This window comes from Echinops telfairi, unplaced genomic scaffold, assembly GCF_000313985.2.
Source record: "Echinops telfairi isolate 266 unplaced genomic scaffold, ASM31398v2 ScPeMD7_5868;HRSCAF=6743_0, whole genome shotgun sequence".
Taxonomy (NCBI): domain Eukaryota; kingdom Metazoa; phylum Chordata; class Mammalia; order Afrosoricida; family Tenrecidae; genus Echinops; species Echinops telfairi.
Window position 1 is genome coordinate 715,141 of NW_022109767.1, and position 9,527 is coordinate 724,667.

General features: G+C 42.5%; 1 non-coding gene and 1 pseudogene across 1 annotated transcript; both read right to left on the minus strand.

Annotated features, from left to right (window-relative positions):
- Window positions 1-3,118: 3,118 nt before the first annotated feature.
- Window positions 3,119-9,266, minus strand: LOC101657644 (annotated as a pseudogene).
- TRNAM-CAU lies at window positions 8,471-8,542 on the minus strand. Its single transcript has one exon. It is a non-coding gene; the product is annotated as a tRNA-Met (tRNA).
- Window positions 9,267-9,527: the final 261 nt, after the last annotated feature.

Genomic DNA, 9,527 nt, shown 5'->3' on the forward strand with positions numbered 1-9,527 from the left:
AGTGGGGAACAATATTAATGATGAGACTGTGATTGGGACTCAAGGCCTCCCTCAGCCCCAGAATCCTGGCCTGTAAGACTTCTTAATATATGAGAATAAAGAATTTATCTGCATACACTCTCCATTCCTCAGTTTCCCATGATAGATCTAGTCAGAACGTCACAATGGACCAGACAGGCCTTCAAGGTCATGAATTAACTCGGGCATTTACGCCGAGCGAGAAGGGAGAGGATAGGGTTAGAGTAGAGGGGTGACATCTGATTTTGCTGATTTAGCAAGATCATGCTGACTGCTGGGTTTGAAAGGTAGCTAGATTAGCCCTACAACGCCTGAATTTTCAATTTCAGGGAAAATTTGTTTTTATTCCTTACTTTCCTAGTTATTAATATATATACATTAATATATACATTTCATTAAATGTTACGATAACATCGTGCTTGGCCTTATAGTGTTAAGGATAAAGTGGGTTGTCTCCACCGAATGCCTACCCTAAATGAAAATCAACTGTCCCTGCCACAATGAAGGGGTTAGAAAGAAATCAGGCACGCTAATTAGCCCCCTATGGGAAAATCCAGAATAGAGCATGCTCACTGACGAAGAGCACCTAGGGGCAGGTGAAGCTACATCTAGCCACAACCTAGGCATATGACATCACACTCAAACTCAGCCAATAAGATCGGCCAATACCCTCAACCACGCCTTCCCAGCCAGTGGGGATAGGAGGGGATAAATACCAGACTGAGCATATAAACCAGTTCCTCTTGTTTGGGTGCTCTCTTGCAGGTCCGAGGGTGGGGGCACACATGCCCCCACCCCCACCCCCACGCCCTCTTCGGGCTCCGGCTCTTGGGACTTCCCGCTCTTGGGTCCAAAGCTTGGTTTGCTGCTCCTGTACCCGCATTCATGTTTCTCGTGCTCCCCTGAAGCAGCCATCTTCAGTCTTGGACTCCTGCTCCATCCCTGAGAGGCCCGTTAGCTTTCCAGAGATCGTGTGTGACTTCTGAGGCTGTAATAATTAAAACTTCCCTTCCCCTCATAATAATTACTTGGATTACAAAAGTGCTTCTGCTGCGTGGATTCGTTTAGTGTTGAGAAGCAAGAACCAAGGTAGACCACCCCAGAAACCCAACTGAAGCACTCACTTGTCTATGCCAGGAAATTTGGAAGACAGCTACTTGGCCAACCGACTGGAAGAGATTTCTATTTGTAGCCATTCCAAAGAAAGGTGACGCAACAGAATGCTCAAATTATAGAGCAACATCATGCATAGCACATGTCAGTAAAATTTTGCTGAAGATCATCCAACTACAGTTGCCCCAGGACATTGACAGGGAGCTGCCGATGTTATGTTCAGGCCAGGTTCAGAAGAGCATGTGGAACAAAGGATGTCAGAATTGCTGTCAGAATGATCTTGGCTCAAAGTACAGAATACCAAAAAGATGTTTACTTGTGGTCCCCCCCCCCATCTTTTAATATATATTTTAATACATAGTAGTGATAACCAAATATTTGTGATTACTTTAATATTAGGTGGTACCATGGATAATAACATGAGCTATTATCATCAAATCATACCAATTTTCAAGCATATTTTTGATATGAAGAAACAACAAAATTGACTTTAAAAGTGAAATATTACCATTAAGGCTTCAAAGATGGGATAAACAATGTAAATTTTGTACAAAACATATGTTGTGAACTGTAACAAAATTCTCAGTTTCAATTTAAATTGCAGAGCTACAATTTTCAATGGCAAAGTTATCTCAATCGTGTTCAGTTAGACAAACAATTCTAGTAACTGTTAGGTTTCTGGAGTGGGCTGTACCTCAGGTCTTTGCCCCACACGCAGAAAGAATTCACATCAAAGCGCGTTTTGTAATCCAAGCGAGTTTTATGAAGGGGAGGGAAAGTTCCAGGGTGTACAGTCTCAAAAGGGGACACGCTCTTTCTGGAATGTGTGCCAAGCCGCTCGGAAGCCGCGCTGCAGTTCATAACTGGGCCCGGAAAATGACGAAAGGAACACTCACGTGTGTGGAATTGGGGAATCCCCGGGACCAAGAGGTCAAGAGCAAAAATCAGCAAGAGCCCAAGCACATGTGGGCCCAGCAGACGGTGTGCGTGTGTGCTCCTGCCCTCTGACCTGTCACAAGACCAAAAGAGAGAAATTCACTTTCCTGCAGCTGGCTTTTAACACCTCTGGCTCGCGGGAGGCGTGGTTGATGGTATTGGTTAAACTCATTGGCTGAGTTTAGGTCCACCTGTGGTACCTAAGGTAGGTGTGCCCAAGGTGTTGGTTTTACCTGGGCCTAGGGGATTCTAGTCTCTCCACGCTCAGTTTGGGATCTTCCCATAGGTGTCCAATTAGTGCCTGATTTCCCCCTAACCTCCTCATGGGCGCCTTTGCAGGCATGAAAGGGACAACCTATCCCACCCCTAAATCTAGCTACTAAACAGAACCTGATGGGGAAGTTACTCTACTATATTTCTCTTTTGTTCTATTTCCAGACATAATTTTAAATAGTAGGGACCGACTTTTCCCTTACCTTTTTATGTAATACACTCATAATTTTCTACCATAAAGAACGTTAGCAGCCTTTTAACTTATAACCACGTCGAAGTTTATTTTACAGCACTTGTACGGAGACATCACGCAATTATTGAGGAGGACTGTTTTACAAATGCAATGCTTGGACTTTCAGACAATTAACAACCTTTCATGTACTAACATTTTACAGCGCGATTTGTTTTCACTTCGGTGTCCAGTATGAAAACTGACATGAAGAAGTCATTTAAGCAGTGACAATGATCCCGACAAACACCGTGTATTCCTCCCTTTGATCAGAGGGAGGGGAAGGAGGGAGAAAGAAACAAAGGGGGGCAAGACAAGAAGAAATTAAAAAAGCCAAGGCAGGCAAGAAAAATACATTTTCAGAGTAGCCCTGCAGACTGAGCTTCCCAATAAAGCCTGTAAATTCATACCCGTATTTCAGCCTGTCGTTTTCTATCAAAAACGAGAGAAATGATTGAGCTTTCGGGAAATTACATAATCAGCGAGTCCGTTTACATTCAGGCATCTTCCTTACGTATCATTGAATCCCATCATATTGCAGCAGCACCCCTATTGAAAGTGCCTCATCAATGACTGAAGTCCTGCCAGGCCACCCATATGATGAAGAATCTTGGATCCATCATTTTGGCCATTTGTTGACTCAATTTCGCCATCTCTGACTGGCTCACACTCTTAGACATGTCGCCACCTTTGAAACGTTCTCTGATACCACCCATCTTTTTTTTTTTTTTTTTTACCACTTGTGCAAATTTAGCATATTGTGCCCAAAGTTTTTGGATGTCTCTTGTGGGCACACTTGATCCTCTTATTACTCTTCAGCACCACTGTCAAGTTCTCCATCATTCCTACAATCCCTACATTTCTTTAGCTTGGCCATGGACTCCTGTTCATTTCTTTGCTCATAAAAACTGCTCCCGAACCAGGGATCATCTGCAGGATCTGACTGAAGGGGCCCATTTTCATGATGTTTTGAAATTGCTCATACATATCTTGTAAGGTAAATCGGCACGTTTCCACTTCTTTATGGCGGCTGTTGATCGTCATCTAACTTTAACTTGTTGAATGTATCTATCAGGCCTGGAAGACTCAAGGTCATCTATAGGTTCCTTTGTACTGATGAAAAAAATTCGACGTGTGGTAAGCACTACACTGTGCACCCACCACGTTTGGCATGGCCATCAAGGTTTGCCACTGTTACAGCAGCTACATTTCCTTTATCTTTAAAAGCTTTGACCAGGGCTTCACAAGCCTTCCCAATGGAGACCTCCATCACTGAAAAAATAGTCAGGCTGTATAGGATTAACAATTTAAAGCATTTCTTCAAACAAAGGGTCTTCTTGTTCATGGTGGCCACTTGTATCAAGACTAATCATTTCAAAATTTTTTCAAATAATTTTTCAAAAAATTAAAAACATTTTCCATTCCTTCAATGGCAATGATAACAGGATCCATTTCTGTATAGCTTCCCTTGGATGAAGTTCTTGCCTGGTTGCATGGTTTTCATTGATGAAAAGGGCCTGCTCTGAATGTGTCTGTACTTATCAAACAGGCCCTCCAGCCTTTCCTTTGGTTATACTGTGTGAACTCTGAACATGTTGTTTTACCACCCTCTTGCAATCCAACAAACATGATCACATTCTGTTTCCCTTTAGTGGGGTTCAGGCTTTCACCCAGGCTCTACAAATTTTATAGGTTCTTTTTTTTAAAGTCGTTTTCTTGTGGGGGAGCGGGGAGGGAGGGAAAACATGAGGAGCTGATGCCAGGGGCTTAGATGGAGAGCAAATGCTTTGAGAATGATGAGGGCAAAGAATGTACAAATGTGCTTTACACAATTGATGCATGTATGGATTGCGATAAGAGTTGTATGAGCCCCTAATAAAATGATTTTAAAAAAGTCATTTTCCTGATATAATATTCACATAGCATATACTTCCATGGTTAAATTGCCTTTAAAATAAGTTGTACATACAATACCACAATCAGTTCTAGTACTCCCTGCCCCTCCTACATTCACTGTTTGTTCCCCAAACCCCCTCATTCTCCCTATCTCCCACCCCTCTCCCTGTTGCATCAGTTAGTAGCTCTATGCATCTCCTCTTTCCGTGCTTCACAAACCGGGGAACCCGACAGAAACAATAAAGAAAGAAAACCAAAATAAAATAATAATATAAAGATAAAAATACAAATCAAGAGTAAGAAAGAAAAGACCACCATCAATATTTAAAATGCAGGGAAGAAATGTTTTGGTGTAGATCAAGCCTAGAACAAATTCAGCTGGGGTCAAGATAGAGGTAAACTGACCTAGTGTCAAATCACACCATGTTTGATCCACCATAATAAAGTTTATAATAATCCTTGTCTGCCAGTAAAGATGTTCAAGTCCCTTGTCTGTGGCCAGAGGGGATTTGCCTGAGGCTTCATCCAACTAGAGAGTCTGCAGATGGTTTGGGGGTTCCCCTTGTCCTCCGTAGCCTACAAATTGGGTGTTCACCATTTCAGCTCTGGTACTTTCTCATGAGTTCTCTACAGATGCTGAATCATTTTCCTTTTTCTTTTCAAAAGATATTTCCATATTGCTTCTTTTTTTAAAAATTAGTTAATCATTTTATTGGAGCTCTTACAAAGACCATAGCATTCCACAGTTCAATCACATCAAACCGTAATGTACAAGTGCTACGACAATCGGTTTTCAAGTCGTTTTCTTTCTTCTTGAACTCCTTTGTATCAATAGATTGTTGTACATGGAAATAGTGGTAGTAACAAGAAATTCCTGATACTGTAGGATTCACAGTTTGTCTGGTTATGCTGGTTTGTGATGACAACTACTATCGTACTGTATACAGGTAATAAATTTCCTTTTTTTGCTGTTCAGCAATAAATGTGTACCATATTCTTCTTCATGGAAAAATAAGACATCCCCTGAAAATAAGACCGAGCGCATCTTTGGGAGCAAAAATTAATATAAGACACTGTCTTATTTTCGGGGAAACAGGGTAAAACAGAGGCTGAGTCTCACTCCCCCTCTGTGATTGGCTGCAGCAGCCAGTGGCCATTTGCGGTTTTGAACTTCCAGTGATTTTCCGCTGCCCATAGGAAGATAGAATCTAAACTTCTTTGTACTCCCTATGGCCTGCCCTTCCCCTGTCTGTTCTGCCATCACACTAAACGCATTTCTTTTCTCTCCAAACTTCCACCCCCCTAATCTGCCCCCCCACCCCCATTTCTAGCACACGAAAGTAATTGGATGACAGCCAGTTGGGGATCCATGTGTTTGTTCTTCTATCCACAATGTCCACTACAAGGCAAGTGCTTATTTGCTCCCCTCCCACCCCACCCCCTAAGGGAGCCGTAGTGAACCTTAGGTCAAATTCCCAGAACTGTAATACTGGACTACTAGTTATTGGTTTAAGGGGCGAGAGATGCACAGCACGGATCGTCAGAATAGTTAGCGATCTCAAAAGGCCATTCCCGCACTAAATTGGGATTTGCACTCAGTACAAAGGCATTGTGTGCATGCTCATCTAGTTCAGTATCCCAGATGCACATTCGACAGTTTCCATATGGAATTTTCCTATACTAACTGGGTCCAACCCTGTGCACGCACCCACTGAAAGAGGGGCCTGGGAAGAGTTCGTAAAGACCACATGGCTGAAAAGGAACCAGCGTTTTTTGATCAAACAACCACCTACAAAGTCTGTTTACTCTGTAAGTTCGAAAAGACTCAGTCGCCTGAATCGTTATGGAGCACGGTTTCTGCACTGTGTCCCCCCTGCTCGTTTCTATTTCTTAATTAATGTCTTAACACATTTTTGACTTTCTAATGATTTTGTCCATGCCCGTCTCCACAAACACCCAGTATCTGGTTTAGGATACTGGTCATGGGACACCATGTAATCAATCTGCTTCCCTTTAAGAACGTTGAACTTCTAGACTTTGCTGGATAAGAATATCTTGTATAGGACCCCGCAGTTGGTTGGGAGAGGAAAACATAACCTAACCTTTACCAGTGTCTATCTTTTTCTAGGACTCCTCCGTCTACTTGAGAGTCTCCGCTGTGATAAATCTTAACTGTGAGCATATGTGAATCTTTCTCAAGGCTCATCAAACTCCTAGGTGGTCGTGGGGCTACTGGAAATAATCATTATTTTTCCTTGTGACACTGCATTGTCTTTTTTTTTTAAGCAAAAGAGAAGAAATTTATTGGAGCCCATACGGGAAACTCTAGAGGGGCCCAGTGTACCCTACTGTGTAGGCATGTCCAGCAAAGGGTCATACCATGTCCCAGAGGGACTCCCCTTCAGCCGAGTCCCAAAGCCCCAGGACTGGCTGGGGGTAGGGAAGAATACGGTGAACCCTCGCCACTTCGCGCTTCGACTTCCGCGGCTTCACTCTATCGCGGTTTTTGCGTAACAGCACCCCCTGCCTACACCCGCTCCTTCAGAGGAAAAAGACGGCGACCCACCTGTTGAGTGCATCCCTTAAGTCATTTCATAGGCTATTGATTACAGTATTTGTAAGAACTATGTATAATAATACTGTATGTGAAATATGTAATATTGTAAACTAGATGCCATAAATAATATAATAAATAATAAATGATAATTGTAACGTCCAAAATGTTTTACTGCATTTTCCCTTTTTCGTTTAAATAAATTGGGGAGTACGAGTGTAATGGTGACTAAAGGGTGTTTTTTCATGTCCTCTATGCTCTAACTACGAAAATATTTGATTTACAATAAGGAATCCTACTTCGCGGAATTTCATTTATCACGGTAGGGTCTAGAACCGATTAACCGCGATAAACGAGGGTTCACTGTACTGTGTCTTTTAATCCCTCTGTGACCTGTGAAACATAGTTTCAAGTTCATTCATTTTCCACCTTTTTAGGGGCCTGTGGAAAGCTTCTATCCCACTTTTAGTACATGCTGCCATCTGGTGGGACTTGGTGTAACTGACTCTGAAGAAACCAGCCTCTTCCCACCCCATTCCAAATATGTCACACTAATTGTATCAAAATCTATATATTACCTAAAAAAAAAAAAAAAGTTTTATTTAATTTAAAGTCTTCTGAAAACACACATTTGACACAAAAAATTCAAAACAGAAAATGATTCTGTTTTGAAAGGGCTAAAGAAATATCCTACTGCCCTATACATATTTACTTGTTTAAACCATGTGTCAACGTAATGCCCCTTTCTTCTCTTAGCACAGTATCTGGCACATAAAGGTCAGTAAATGAATACTTGAATCAGCATCCTTTTTGAGAGAGAAGTGGAAGGGCATGCAACCACACTCGGGTTTTGAAAAATGTGTGGAGAGAATAATCCTGTTAGAAAATATTTTAAAAGATTGAAGGTAGAGACACGGAGGTGGTTTTCTCAGGTCAAGGTTCAAATGTGGCCACAGAAATTATTCTTTCTAGTTGCTGCTCAATTATTTACTTCCAAGATTAAGATTCTTGAAGACGCAAAGATTGTCCAATGGACTTCTATTTAACCACTTGGCCGCACCTATCTACTAAGGTGAGCTTTCTGGATTAAGGTATAAACCCTGTCCCCCGAACCCGCTACAATGTGGCCTCTACCTTTGTCTCTACTTTTGGCACTCAGCATTTTTCTGGCTTCTTAGAGCAACTCGGAAGTGTCAGGATAAGTAGATGGCAATATTATCACGGTCACGGTGGCAACCAAAATTTTTAAAATTTATTATATATTACGGTAATATTGATAATTGAATGTCCATGAAAGACATTCTGTTTACTTGTAGAGATTGCAAATGGTTTAGTTTTTTTAGATCTTAGTCGTACATTTTTATTATTATTTAAAAATTATTTAAAAATATTTTAAAATACAAAACTACATTACAGGGCTACTTTCGAAAAGTCAGAAGAAAAAAAAGCGTTAGCAGAGGATGGTTTCGATCCATCGACCTCTGGGTTATGGGCCCAGCACGCTTCCGCTGCGCCACTCTGCTACTCGCTGAAGTTCCTGGCAAATAATTTACTTAACCACACGTACACGAGACTGGTCGCTTACTTATTCCAGTATTTGCTAATTCTCTTTGAAATGTTTTGCCACGGGAAACAAAAGGAGTAGAGAAAAATATAATCCATCAATTGCTACAGAAAATGGATTCAGATTCAGATTCATGGCAACCCTGTGCACGCCAAAGTGCAGTACTACTGTAATCCATTGGGCTTTCAAAGGTCTCTCTTTTGAATAGAAAAGTAACACATTAACAAACTGATACATTGGTCGGTGCACAGCAGGTCCAGGGGCGGTGGATATTGAAATACGAACTACAGGTCGGAATGAAAAGAGAACATAAAGCCAGAAATGGAATCGCGGAAAATTGCCAAGTCAGTGAGATTTCTTTCACGAATCATCACCTCATATATATCATCTACGGAAATCAATTTTGGGGATCACATTTTCCTAGGCTTGGTATAGGCCACAGTTTTGCAGTTGAAAAAAAAAGAATCCTCAGGGCATTTTGTCTGCGGGGGCTTTGCTGCAAATTCCTCGGTAAAGTCACCGTGGGCGGGGCCGTAAAGGACGGGCCAGCAAGCGCGCAAACGCTTTTCCTCTCCCGCCCGCGCGCGCGCGCCTTCAGTTTTCAATCAGGTCCGCAGGCATTCGTATAAAAGCGTTGTTTCCTGCTGCCACGTTCAGCTGTTCTCTGGCTGTACCGCAGTCATGTCTGGACGCGGCAAAGGCGGGAAGGGTCTGGGCAAAGGGGGCGCCAAGCGGCACCGCAAGGTGCTCCGCGACAACATCCAGGGCATCACCAAGCCCGCGCCTTCAGTTTTCAATCAGGTCCGCAGGCATTCGTATAAAAGCATTGTTTCCTGCTTCCACGTTGAGCTGTTCTCTGGCTGTACCGCAGTCATGTCTGGACGCGGCAAAGGCGGGAAGGGCCTGGGCAAAGGGGGCGCCAAGCGGCACCGCAAGGTGCTCCG